Raw genomic sequence first — 13,858 nt, forward strand, 5'->3', positions numbered from 1 at the left:
CAAAGGACAAATCAATTGCATCTATAAGATTTAGGAATCAAAATGATGCCCCAAACCCCTCCGTTCTGATAGTTTACTTATTTTAAACAGTATTTGATATGGCAAAATTCCAACAGAAGAATTTGGATAATCTCCAGGAGTTTGTTTTAAGAAAGATTAATGATTATATAACTTTAGGGAGAAAAGGAGACTGTGCATTAATGGTAATTTCTTTCTACTAAACCTGCACTCAGGTTATCTTTTCCAGATTCTTACTGACATCTCAAAACTGGTAGGGCCACATAGTTATTTAAGTATTATCCATTCCCTCTTCATGTTCACAAGAGCCAGCTGAGGGGAAAAAGTCACTTATCTGTGGTGCCTGAGACCTGAGACAATTGAAAGTTGCAGAGAATTGAAAGAATTATTTAATAATATTTCTTTATTCTCTCACTTTTGTTAGTCTGACCAAATCATCCTGGAAGATATTTAGGGCCACATATTATAAAGAATAGAACAGAAAAAATGTCTCACAATTGTTTTATACCGTGTTTCCCCCGAAATAAGACCTAGCCGGACAATCAGCTCTAATATGTCTTTTGACATAATATGAGCAAAAATTAATGTAAAACCCGGTATTATATATTATATTATATTATATTATATTATATTATATTATACCCAGTCTTACATTATAGTAAAATAAGACTGGGTCATACATTAATTTTTGCTCCAAGAGATACATTAGAGCTTATTGTCTGGCTAAGTCTTATTTTCAGAGAAACACGGTACTATGAAACAACTTAATGAAAACATGAATCGAATAAATCAATAACTCTCAGATAAAATAACCAAATAACAGAATGATATTTTAAGAAAAATATTGCAGTCCTAAAAGAAAAAGTGAGGACCTAAGCAATAGTAATACACAATTAATGAATTGACAGTAAATAGTAAGGGATATGATAAGTGCAGGTAAAAAAATTATATTACTAAAAGAGATGATTACAATGAAAGCAGAATGAAAAAGCCAAAGATTGGAGTAATTAGAAAGAAGCTAATAGATATGGAAGATAATCTAAGTATAACTGATGTTCTTGAAGAAGAGAACCCCAAAATGCAAGAAAACTTTTATTCAAAGACATAATTCAGGAAATATCCCTGAAGTGAATCAAAAACTGAGTCTTCAGAAGAAAATATCACCCCCAAGAAAATCTGATATAAAACATTCAACTCACAAAGAAACTAATGAGCTTCAAAAGTAAAGATTTTTTTTTTTAAAGGCATCAGGTTTTATATGTTAAACTGGTAGCAAGGGAGAGAATTTAGGCTGGCTTCTGCCATCTCCATGGCAATACTCAACACCAGAAAGAAAAGAGCAGGAATAGCCAGCCTCCAAGATGACTTTCAATGATCCCTGCCTCTTGGCATTCACACCGTTGTGTAGTCCCCTCCCTCATTTTAACAAGGTTGGTCTGTGTAGAAGCAATGGTATGGCACTTCCAAGCTTAGGTATAAAAGGAGCTGCAGCCTCTGTGCTGGTTGCACTCCCACTCTCTCGGATCACTCATTTTGGGGTAAGCCTGCTGCTATGCAAGGGCCAAGGCACTGAGGTACTGAACTCTTTTGCCACCAGCCAGGGAGAAACGGCTTCTCAACAACCACCACCTGAGTGAGCCATCATCATGGAAGTAGATCTGCTAGGCCCTATCACCCCTTGAGATGACTGCAGCACTAGCCCACAACTTGAACGAGTTATCATGATATATCCTGAGCCAGAATCCCACAGCTAAGCCGCTCCCAGATTCCTGAACCTCAGAAACTGTATATGATAACAAAGCTTTGTTGTAAGTGGCTAAAATTTCAAGTAATTTGTTACACAGCAATAGATAATTAAAACAATTCTCAAAAAGGAAAACAGTGTGGGACCCAAGAAAAATATACAGTCTAACCCACGAATAATTATTCAGACAAAATATTATTCAAGAATAAACATTACAAGTAGGTATTTTCATAACATCAGGCAATGCAAGATCCTTTAAAAAAATAAAAACAACTACTTGTTCAGAAAAAAGAATCAGCCAATCATGAGATTAAAGCAAAGACTTCAGAAACAGAGAAATCGTGAAAACTCTGAGTATTGACTCTTAAAAATCGAGAAATGACACTGAGTTACTACGGAAATTTTACTACAGACTGGAAAATAAATGTTAAAAATCATACAATGTATAAACTAAATAATAATAACAAACAACATTGGGAGGAATTGCAGGAGTGTTAAGGTTCTAGATCTTTTCGTAGCAGGATATTAATTAGTATCAGGTAAGATATAAAGATTTTATTAAAAAATACACACAACTCCAATCTCTGTATTTTTCATAAGTTCTTTGTTAACTTAAGAAGAATCTTTTAGAAAATATTATCTCTTGTAGTGAAGAACTATGTCCTGAGTTTGAATTTCAACAATTCCTTTAATTTCTTGTTTTTCTTATATTATATATTTAAAGTAAATTGTATTTAGTAATAGGATTTACATTATTATCCCACTTGTAGGACGTTTATTTTTCACTCTTCTTTCACTGAAAAATGTCCTAAGTGAGGTTCACTACTGTGTTATTTATTGACAGAATTTGATGATTTTTTTTCAGTTTCATTTTTGTACTTCTCTGCATTGCATGAATTCTTTGTAATCTGCATATACTGATCTTATAATAATAATTGAGTAATTTTTAACAATAATTAAAATATAATAAAAGCAAATAATATGTTTAGCAATCATGCTAGATGGTGGGAATATTTATGGTTATGATTTTCTTCTTTGCACATTTCTGTATTTCAAAATATGATTACCCTAGTCCAAATCTGTGACTCTACCAGAAACCAAGCCTCAGGTAGAACACTTGTGGGGCAAGGAGACAAGTTATTTGTCTCCCTTCCCAAAAGACCCCTGGCTCCTATAAATGGTTTCCCTATACTTCTCAGCTCAGGAGCTGCCTTGAAACTAAATGCTACTCTTTACCTTTCTCCTGGGCATTGCCCATGCACCTCTGGTATACAAAAGGTGATCTTCCATCTCTATCCCTGCAAGGAGGGAGTGGCAATATTGTCTGTAAAAAAAAGAGAAAACATTCAAGTAATCCCTCCCACTGCATAAATGTGGCAAATAATCTCATTAGGCAAGTCCATAAAAGCTTAATATTTATATAGTACTTGTAATCCAGTGGAATTGAGTGGAACACTTCAACATTGTTAGCATAGTAATTTATACACAAGTAATTTAATACCTTTTATGTAGATGGTGTTGCAGGAGAATATTTATCTCTATTGTTTATCAAGGGTATTATGTTGGTAGTTTATGGTTGTTTTTGATTCAACTTGCCGTTTATGTTGATACTGTGTCAAGATTCTGGATTTCACCACAGAGGCAACCATAATGCATATATCTTTAAAGATGAATATAGAATTTTTTACCAATTTTAGACAGAGGATGAAATCAGTCAGTATTTTTGTTTCTTTTATGTGCAGCTAATACAGGTAGAAAGAAAATCTTTACCTTTTAGGTAAAGATCTTTATCTTTATCTTTTAGGATACAGACTTTATGCAATCACACTACAGAAAAGTTTTAAATTATTTTTATTACCTATAATATTTTTTCTGCTTAGAAAATTAATATTCACTACAGAAAACTTGGAAAATATAGAAGAGCACAGAGGGGAAAATAATCACCCATATTTCCTCATCCAGGTTTAAACCTATTCACTTTTTTAAAATTAAATTTATTGGGGTTACATTGGTTAGTAAAATGACATAGGTTTCAGTTGTACAATTCTGTAATACATCATCTATACATCACACTGTGTGCTCACCACCCAGATTTCAGTTCCCCTTCAATCAACATATATTTGACCCCCTTTGCCCTCTTCTATTTTGATGTAAGATCTACCAGTATTTTTTTCGGCACATATGTATATATCATTTATTTAAAAATCTGGGTTCTTAGCATACATTTAGTTTTATACTTTGATGTCTTCACTTAACATATTGCAATTTTTTTCATGTTATTCAATATTCTTCTGTAATGTTTTTTAATGACTGGAGAAGATTGTAACATATATTGTTTAACCAAACCCAATTTTTAGATATTTTAAGTGATTTCTTGTGCTTTACAGCAAATTTCTAGAAGTAGAATTTTTGGGTAAAAGTGTCCATACATGTTGCAGGCCAATGATACCTACTGCAAATTGCATACAGCCACAGCCCCTGTCCCCACCCCACATTCAAACTAGACTCCACTTATACCCTTACTAGAAAGGCATACAAAAGCCTGTTTCTAGCACCTTCCATCATTGGGTATTATATTTTTCAGTATTTCCAATTTCTTTAATTATTAGAGAGAAAAAAAAACATATATACCCCAAATTTCTTAATGATTTTTTTACTTTGAATAAAATAAATATTAAGGTAATTATCTTTGTCATATATTTGAAAACATTTTCCCAGTTTGTCTCTTTCCCCTGTAATTTTGTTTGACATTTTTTTGACATACAGATGTTCTAAATTATTTATGTTGTCAGTCTTATCAGTCATATCCCTTATGTTTTCTTCCTTGGTTCTTTGTAATTAATTACATGGGAGTGTTTGCTCAGTGAAAATTCATCCAACACTTACGATTTGTGCACTTTCCCATATGTATGTTATAGTTCAATAAAATTTACCAAAAATAGTCAAGATCTTTTCTAGCCCATATATGTGTATGTATATGTATATGTACACACAAATATACATACTTATATTCTTCTGATTCTCTTATTACTTCATTTTTTAATTCATTAGTCCATTGGAATATGTTGTTGTAAAGTGAACTACTAAACGTATTTTTCCAAATTGTCAACAAACTTTAGCAACATCATTTTTCTTTGAATATGGATTAATACCTTTCCTCCTTGAACCACATTTGCAAAATGAATAAAATGGATTGCTCTCTTGGTTTTACTCCGTGTCTAAAGGTCTATGATGCAGTAACAGAGATGTTAGAAAACAATCTATGGTGATTTAAAACTGCAAGAGGAGGAAATACCAAAACTAAATACACCAGCTAGGCACTTCATCTAACCAAGTCCAGACAGATTTGAATAACCAAGCTATTAATGGCAATTATGTTCATACAAGTAAAGTTCAAGATATTAAAAAAAAGATGAAAATGAAGGTAGAAAAGCTGTTTCTTCCAGACTTGTAAGTCTAGGGACGAAATTATCAGAAGCAAATCTAGCCCCATCAGCAGCAGAGTAGTTCTTTGTGGATGAGCTGGCAGCTCGATGGTGCCTTCTCCTACCTCTGATATGGGAGATCCACTCAGCCCAGGGTTCCTGCACATCCATATATCCCTCCTCAGCTCCTAAGACTGATCTTGGAAGCACGCAGACTTTGACCTAGTTAGATACAGACTCTGGGAATTGCATTACTAATATCAGGTTCATTGAAGTCAACTATCATTTGCCCTTGAGCTCCTCCAGGGATTAACACATTTTGAGTCAGTAAATTTGGGGATTGAAGTTTTTAATCCCAGAAACTGGACCTAATGGGGTTTAGCATAGGAGCCAACAGGAGGTAATTCTACTGATTATTGCTGAATCACTATTCTTTCCAATGTTTCTCAAGGTCTCCTAGTTGAAGGAGCATACATTGCCCTCACCTCGCCTAGCACAAGCATTCTTGACCTTTTGCATTGTCTATCACTTGTCATGACCCCCTACTGGCTCCTAGAATAGTAACAAGACATCCTGCAAATTCATGGAAGCACTTCTGCTCTCTTAGAAAATGGGCTTCATGAAAGTAGTATTCTTCCCTTTTGAACCAACGCCCAAGTGCTCCAGGAATTCAGGCTACCAATATCCATGAAAGGCTCATAGAACCCTTAACATTACTGACAAGACAACCTCTATTTATTGCTAAGGGCAGGGGTCAGTAACGAATTCTACTTTGCATTCTTTCTTGGGGACAGACTGCCACTATCAACTAACATTGGTTTTCTGTCTATTTAATCTCAGGACATCTGTCAAGACTCTAGCATGCCTCGGCTATACCTCTGCTGGTGTCTCATTTTGAGTAAGAGAAATCTGAAGTGAAAAAAGGAAAACTGCCTTCTACCTCAATACCGACCATTCAAACATAGTCATGTCACTTTGACTGTATTACACGTCAAGGAACTTATAATGAATTTATTCTAAATTAAGGCCTGATGATTTACTCCAGGAGCACAGAAAACTTTTCTGTCTTGTTCCCTAACTTGTCCCTACTATCTGTAATAGTATACATCACATATTTATTAGGAAAAAAATTATTTGATTTGGAATAGGTATTTTAAAATTTATTTTTTTAATAGGTAATGTATGCATATAGTACAAAATTCAAAATATATAAAAGGATATACAGTGAAAACTTAGTTTTACTCCCATGGTTTATCAGCCACGCGACTACCCTCCTCAGAAGCAATAACTGGGGTGGACAGGTGGCTCAGTTGGTTAGAGCGTGAGCTCTGTGCAACAGGGTTGCCAGTTCGATTCCCACATGGGTCAGTGAGCTGCGTGCTCCACAACTATAATGAAGACAATGAGCTGCCACTGAGCTGCCGGGCGGCTGGATGGCTCAGTTGGTTGGAGTGCGTGTTCTCAACCACAAGGTTGCCGGTTCGATTCCCACAAGGGATGGTGGGCTGTGCCCCCTGCAACGAAGATTGAACAATGGCAACTGGACTTAGAGCTGAGCTGCGCCCTCAGCTAAGGGGCGCAACTAAGACTGAAAGGACAACAACTTGACTTGGAGCTGGTGGGGCCTGGGAAAAACACAATTCCCCAATAAAGTCCTGTTCTCTTCCCCCCACAAATAAAGAATTCTTTAAAAAAAAAAAAAAAAAGAAGAAGAAGAAGAAGCAATAACTACTATCAGTTTTTCCCTAAATATTTTCAGAAAAAAATAGTCATATGCATGTATGCACAGACACACATTCTATAATCATATGCATGTATGCACAGACACACATTTCTCACAAATGATATATGGTAGAGTCTTTACATCTTGCCTTCTTCAATTAATAAGATATCCTTGATATATTGTTATTTCACAAAGAGAAGTACATTAACATTTCACAAAAAGCTGCCTCAAGGAAAGACACTTTGGTTTTCTCACCTAGTCACTCTGAGGAGTTAGTTAAAACTATGTTTGTCTTCCAATGAGAATTTTGTAATTATACGATTTTTTTTAAAGATTGAGCTTCCAAGAAGAAGGCAATAAGAATTAATCCAGAAATTCAATCCTTTCTCGATTGAAGTGTACCCTATAATTCAAAATTCTTTCAGAATGCCCTAGATTTCAGATGGATTCAAGCAGTCCTTTCAAACATCCAAGAGTGTGCAGAACAGAGAAAGTCTCTCTCCCTCTGAAATTCTGCTTGCTAAAAGCTACATGTAGAAGGTGCCTACAAACAAAATAAAGTCAAACCAAGAAGCAGCAGAAGCAAAGGAGCTAGCTGAGTCATGACATGATCACGTGATCATATGAACCTCTGGGTTCAGCTATGCCTGAAGCAGGGTTGAGACTAAGGTGAGGCAAATGAGGCACTCATCTATGGAGCAAAATTGAAAGGGATGCAAAAACAAACAAACAAACAAAACTCAGTAATCAAAAAGTAGCATTTTCTTTTTAAAATTTTTTCTTTGTTCTTTCCTCTTATTTAAAAAAACAGCATTTTAAATAATACTTTTCAAAATCAAAATTAATATAAAAAACCCATGATAGAAAAAAATATCGACCTTTTAAATAAAAGCAGGGTCCTACTCTGCACTTTCATGCCTCAACTGCCTTCTTCTAATCCCAGCTCTGAGACATCCTCGTTTTGTGAGCAGACAAATTCCATAAATTCTTCTTTTTCGCCCAAGTTCATTTTAGTTCTCTCATTTCCAATCAAGTGTCCTACCTAATACAGCACGCGACAATGCCATTACAAGCATTACATGATTTAAGGCATGCGTGGTATTTAACAAATGCGTGGTGTACACGTGAATGTCAGTTGCTCAGGTTGCTGTTATTCACTGAAATGTCACCTCCGCGTCCCTACCATCTTGAAATACCCCAAACTCCTATACACAAATGTATTGCAGAGATCTTCAAAATTGTAGAAAGCATCCTTGTCTACATGGCCCTCAGGGGTGACTCCAGTGACTGTGCTCTGAATCCAAAAGCTGCTCCCAGCCAATGACCAAGTATGACAGGGAAACAAAGACAGGCTCATTCCTCACGCAGTGACTTGGGTTTGAAGACTCCCCACTGGCCTTGTAGAAACTTTCAGAACTGCTCTGCGGTCTGAGTCTTCCTACCTGCCCTTCCTGCCTTCACTTTCTCCTTCACAGGGTTCACATCAGTAGTGTGGTCTGAGGCTCTCTCAGCTTCCTCTGCTCCCTCTCCATTTCCCCTTACAGGCATTTCCCACAAGAAATTTCTTGCACTTCGAATCCTGTCTTGATATCAGCTTCTCAAAGGACCTGAACTAAGATGCTGGTCGTAATCTGTTTTTTCTTTCCTTGTGCACATTTCTCCCCTAAATGACTCAGGGCAAGCAGCACTATCAGACTTGTCACACACACACATGCACACACGCACACACTCAGAATCAAAGGCCAAAACTCTTTGGGCATCAGGCTGGCCTTAGAGACTTGGTCGAATTACTTAAGGGGTGTCAGGCTGTGTTTGAAACAGGCTATACCGGGAACCACAAGCAAGCACTGGCAGATTATCAAGAAGCTGAATCACGAACAGCTGTTCCCCCTCCCTTCTTTTGGCCATTAATTTATTTAAATTAGTTAAGAAATAGAAAATCATTCCCAGTATTTTCTACCTTAATTTTCTGAAACAGCTATATTCCTGGCACCCCAAAATTGGAGCTTCTGGCCCATGAACCATGGTTCCCATTCCCCACTACTCATCCCCAGTTACTCAGGCACCACATGGGAACCATGTAGGCCAAACGTGTTGCCACCACTTATTCTCCTTTGGATCCATAGGTTCTCTTGGAAAACGAAAGCACGGAATTCTTATGTCTTCAGAGTTGTTTTATGATATTTACGCTGACCAGCTCCCATTTAAGAGAAGAGCTCTATCTCAGCAGTGAACCAGACTGCTGCCTGTCTAGCCCCCAAGCGTGTACCAGAATCCAGAACTTTGTACCACCTTCCCCACCAGTGGGTCACCAGGAGTTCTTTAAGACATAACCCACCCCTAAGAAATAGCCACTGTTCCTCATCTACACAAGGAGAGTTTGCATTTCACCACGTGCAAGGTCTGTGCCATGCCAGAAATCTCACCCGTAAACCAAGAAGCCTCCTTCTAAACCTGGAGCAGGTATGGGGGACTGTATTTAGTGATTTTGTGATGCCTTTGTTTCAAGGTCATGAATAATATCATAGCAATTTCAATAATGGTTCATTTTCCTAGGTATTAGAAATCTCCCTCCCACAGCCATCAACACTACTGTGTTAGAAACTGACAAGTTATTGCTTCTGGAGAAATTCCAGATGGCTGGCAGTCAGGGCATAAAGAAAAAAAAATCTATTTTTATAATCTTTACAGCTACTAAAGTTAGAGCCATACAGTTGCATTACCCATTCAACAAACAAAATGTAAAATAAAATAGACTACTGTGTTGTTCCTATTGGAATTTCAGATGGCCTTACTAGAACCAAATCCAAGTTCACAATTCACCAAATTTGGGAAGATAACTTGTAATGAACTATAGAAATGATCCCTGAAAAAGTATAGTCTTGGGAAGATACTTGTTTTAGTCTATTCCAGCTGCTATAACAAAATAGCATAGACTGGAGTGGGGAGGCTTGAATAACAAACATTTCTCACACTTCTGGAGACTGGGAAGTCCAAGATCAAGGCACTGGCAGATTCAGCGTCTGGTGAGGGCCTGCTTTCTACTTCATAAAGGGCCTTCTCACTGTGTCCTCACATGGAGGAAGGAGCTAAGGAGCTCTCTGGGGCCTCTTTTATAAGGGCATTAATTCCATTCATAAGGTTCAACCTCCATGACCTAATCACCTCCCAAAAGCCCCACCTCCAAATACCATCACATTGGGGGGTTAGGATTCTAGCATTTGAATTTTGGGAGGGAAACAAACCTTTAATCTCTAGCAACACTATTCTTCAGTCTCTAGGTGTGTCTCCTGCTAACACTTTTACAATGATGTAACCACGCAGTCATGCCACCTGGACCTCCCTCCTTCACATCTCTGAGTCCTGCCAATGATGATATCCATTCCTCCATCAAGAACATGGTGTTTCAATATAACTATGGAGTGTATCATTCAGATCTCACAATACTTTCTTCCAGAAGGCTGTCCAAGATTAATAATTCACTGGCTGGCCCAGCCATCCTATATTCACTTTCTAGCAAGCTGAGACAAGGCAAAATTTTTCTATAGATCAGCATAGAACTGCCAAAAACAGAGACTCTTTGGCACTTCAGGTGGAACTTGTCAATCCTAATAAATCAAATGCAAAATCATGTACATTATATGTACTCATTTTTTTCTAGTGAGAGGATCCATTAACTGTAACCAAATTCTCCATGTGATTGATGACCAAAAAATCTAAGAACCATGTAACAGATGCGGTAGGTGCCGGGTCCATAGTAACTCACCATTTACTGTTCCCATATTTTCTACACGTAAGAACCAAGGACTGGCTGACTGCCTGAGGACTTTCTCCAACTGCAGGGGTGTGCTGGACTCCTAAAGAGGGGGATTGCTGGGCAGTTAATATCCCCAGGAACAACCTTCAGCCATCAACAGGTGGGAGTTGGTGAATGAATACTCTAGCTCCTCACTGCTGAGATGGGACAACTCCAAGACTTACTCTACATAATCTTCCATGTTCTCCCATTGGGATTGACTCATTATCCACAGAATCAATCTGCTCATCAACGTACCTTCTATTGACTTTCTTCCATGGTTGTCTCACCTCCGCATTTCCCTACTTGTGCTTCCTGGGATCACCTTCTAAACAAAAACGTGCACTCAAATCTGTACCTCAGGGTCAGCCCAAGTCAAACCACTACCCTTTTGGTTCCTCTATAGATCATCAACTCTAGCTATCACTTAGGTCATCTATACTCTAACCAACCGATACTACAATCAGAATACCCGCTAATGGGCCCAATTCTATATCCATCTTTGGAAAACTACCTGCTTTCACTGATCCTGCAATGGTTATGTTAAACCCTACTTTGTATTCAACCTCACTATACTCCATCCACACTAGAGAAAATACATTTCTCTTCCTAGTATTTTAGGCTTCTGTGCTCAGCATCACTCCTTAAAAATTCTCAGCAGCCCTTTGGGGACTGAAGGTAAAAATAAGAGGAGTGAAAAAAGAGTTGACCTAGGTTATCAGGAGGCTAAACGGTTATATCCTCATTCTGTTGAAGATTACACCCTACTTTGGTTTATGTATTTTTTGACTTGAACTGAGACCCTTCCTTCTTACTGCCTTACACGGCTCTCATCCTTCTTAAGAGATTAATTAAGAGGTCGGCCCCTGGAATCTGCAGGCATATCTTTTGGCAGATGGCGTTTTGCAGTTCTGCAGACCAAACCTAATTATCCATTTTGAGCTGTCATCTGAGTTTCTATTTGAGTTGCCAGTGTTTGTCCATTTGATTCTTCTCCTGCCCATTAAGCAATTTTAATGCATGAAAGAGCATCTACACGAAAGGAATGTCAGGAAGCCAGCAGCCATTTGTTGAAAGCCATATGGGATATACTGGGATTACTCACCAGAAGTTCATTTCTTTCTTCAATGAAGCAAGTAGTATAGTATTGGAATAAAGAACTCAAAAAAGATATGGCCTAACACATCCACAGGACACAGTATGGAAAATTACTATCATGTTAACAGAGTCCAACTATGCACTCAGTGAATTTCTACTTGGTAAAGACAGAGTATACTTAATCTCTGTTGGAATTACACAAAAACTAAAATACTACAAATTGGAGCTACCGTGTTTCCCCGAAAATAAGACCTAGCTAGACAATCAGCTCTAATGCGTCCTTTGGAGCAAAAGTTAATATAAGACCCAGACTTTTGTATTGTATTGTATTGTATTGTATTGTATTGTATTGTATTGTATTGTATTATGTAAGACCCGGTCTAATTGTAAGACCCGGTCTTATAATAAAATAAGACCGGGTCTTATATTAATTTTTGCCCCAAAAGACACATTAGAGCTGATTGTCCGGCTAGGTTTTATTTTCAGGGAATCATGGTACCTAAATACATTTTAAAGCAAATACATATTAAACATGTTTAACTGTTGTTTCCTCAGTTTTCTTATGTAACTTCAAAGGGACAACTGTGACCCCCACCCAGAATCTCTCACCAAACCGAAGTTTATCTGACTCACTGATACAACAGAAATTAATCTCCTTTCCGTGACACTCACTATATTCCTTCCTTGCTTAGCAATAACGGCAGCAGGGAATTAGAAAAATAAAATAAAATAAAATAAACACAGCCACAGTTTATTTTTATATGCAAAAAATGTTTATATAAAAGAGAAATCATAAAACTCAGCAGTGACCACAATGCTTTTTAATGAAAGGGGACTTCTTAAATCTTTTGAGTGCTTTTGAATCAGGAATGCATATCTGACTTTTAAACCTATAAAAGTAGGGACAGGTAAGATCACCTTGACAGGCACGCCCATCTATCTACACAATAGGAAAGTTCCTCTTCTATCAGAAATTTAAAAATTCCCTAGTCCTGTGGAGCTTGAATTGGGAGTTGGGATATGTTCTCACTACTAGCAATCTGGAATTACAAATATCTACTATCCCCATGAATGGCTATCCAGCCAGGGAGTCACTTGGTAGTCCAAAGAACACCCTTTCCTTGCCCACTCCCACTTCCCCTGGCCCCTCCCCTCCTTCACCTTCCTTCTCTCCGCACTACTGCTTAGCAGAACGCATGGTTGATAAAGGTTCTGCTCCCTGACTACAGTGTGTATGCTGGTGGGGGTGGAGGGTGTCTCTTTGCAACACCAAGCAATTTTCTGACAACAGCTGGGTGTCCTACAAGTGAACTCAGTTCCAACACTGCCAAATCAAAGATTGCATCAGATTCTATAAATTAAGGCCTCAGTCCTACAAGATGCTCCCCCATCACCACCACCCCCATTTCAGAGGCCAGTCACAAGACCAGGTTATCTGTCACCTGTGCTTGTGCTTCTGACTAACTGGCTATAGATTGGAGGTTCCAACGACCCTCTCCTGAGGTGTGTTTAATTTGCTACAGCGGACTTCAGAAGCCAGTTGCAAGTCCAGGTTGTTACCTGTACTTCTGTTACCTGTGCTTCCGACCAACTGGCTATAAATCAGATGTTCCCACAACCACCTCCTTGAGTTTGATTAATTTGCTAGAGTGGCTCACAGAACTCAGGAAACCCATCTACTGATTAGATTACGAGTTTATTACAAAGAATATTAAAAGATCTGAATCAATGGTCAGATAAAGAGATACACAAAGTCCCAAACAAAGGAGCTTCTGTCCTGGTGGGGTTTGGGGCCTAGCACGGTGGCACATGGAAGAGTTCTGGTTCACCAACCCTGAAGCTCTCTGAATCCCCTTCTTTTGGATTTTTATGAAGGCTTTATCACATAGGCATGAATGATTAAATCAATGGTCATCAGTGACTGATTTAACCTCCAGCCCCACTCCCTTTCCTGGAAATCAGTAAGTGGGACTGAAAGGTCCACCTCTCTATGCATGGCTGGTTCTCCTGGCAACCAGCCCTCATCTTTAGGGGATTTCCAAAAGTCACCTCAT

The 13,858-nt window shown here is 38.1% G+C and overlaps 1 pseudogene; it reads right to left on the reverse strand.

Moving 5' to 3' along the window:
• Positions 1-9,703: 9,703 nt before the first annotated feature.
• On the reverse strand, positions 9,704-9,794 carry LOC117014767 (uncharacterized; annotated as a pseudogene).
• Between the last annotated feature and the right edge of the window lie 4,064 nt (positions 9,795-13,858).

This window comes from Rhinolophus ferrumequinum, chromosome 2 (genome assembly GCF_004115265.2).
Source record: "Rhinolophus ferrumequinum isolate MPI-CBG mRhiFer1 chromosome 2, mRhiFer1_v1.p, whole genome shotgun sequence".
In the NCBI taxonomy this organism is placed as follows: Eukaryota; Metazoa; Chordata; class Mammalia; order Chiroptera; family Rhinolophidae; genus Rhinolophus; species Rhinolophus ferrumequinum.